This window comes from Ipomoea triloba, chromosome 9, assembly GCF_003576645.1.
Source record: "Ipomoea triloba cultivar NCNSP0323 chromosome 9, ASM357664v1".
Taxonomy (NCBI): Eukaryota; Viridiplantae; Streptophyta; class Magnoliopsida; order Solanales; family Convolvulaceae; genus Ipomoea; species Ipomoea triloba.
In genome coordinates, this window is record NC_044924.1 from 18,398,103 (window position 1) to 18,399,293 (window position 1,191).

A 1,191-nucleotide genomic window follows, 5' to 3' on the forward strand; every position below is an offset into this window, starting at 1 on the left:
GTAAATAGAAGCAAATCAAGATAAACATCAACCACACAAGATATATGAACGGAGAATATTTGCCATTCATTCCCTTGTAGTGGGTTTCGTTTGATCTCCTTGAGAGTTATGTATATTAGTGATGTTGTAGTTTTGATGTTTTGGATTTAATAAAATATTAGTGATGTTGTAGTTTTGATGTTTTGGATTTAATAAAATGGAGAATAAGTTGTAGTTTTGATGTTTTGGATTTAATAAAATGGAGAATAAGTTCCCCGAGTGTCGTGTTCGATTTAATAAAATGGAGAATAAGTTCCCCGAGTGTCGTGTTCACAAGGTTGGCAAAATAGAACCGAATCAAGCGTGTGACTTTTATCAGGGTAAGAGACAAGAGTTACAAGATTCACTCAATGCAAAAGAAATAATAGTGAATAGGTTTGACAAAAGTAAAACAAAAGTAATCAATTAAAGAAATAAAGGGGATTGATGTCCTATCTAGGTCTCCACTTGGTCTACCACTTCTCCTGGGCCTCGTCATCCCGGACCAAGGGTGGGGATGAAGTCGATTAGGGCTCGTATAGGCCTGATATCTCGCAACCTATACTTCCCCTAACTTTACCACCTATCCTGTTCGTAAATAGAAGCAAATCAAGATAAACATCAACCACACTAGATATATGAACGGAGAATATTTGCCGTTTATTACCTTGTAGTGGGAGTCGTTTGATCTTCTTGAGAGTTAGTATATTAGTGATGTTGTAGTTTTGACGTTTTGGTTTAGGTGTGGATAGTGATAAAACGGAGAAGACGTTCCCCGAGTGTCGTGTTCTCAAGGATGACAAATTGGAACCGAATCAAGCGCTTGACATTTATGATGCTAAGAGACAAGAGTTACAAGGTTCACTCAATGCAAAAGAAATAATAGTCAATAGGTTTCACAAAAGTAAAACAAAAGTAATCAATTAAAGAAACAAAGGGGATTGATGCCCTATCTAGGTCTCCACTTGGTCTACCACTTCTCCTGGGCCTCGTCATCCCGGACCAAGGGTGGGATGAAGTCGATTAGGGCTCGTATAGGCCCGATATCTCGCAACCTATACTTCCCCTAACTTTACTACCTATCCTTGTCGTAAATAGAAGCAAATCAAAATAAACATCAACCACACAAGATATATGAACGGAGAATATTTTCCATTCATTCCCTTGTAGTGG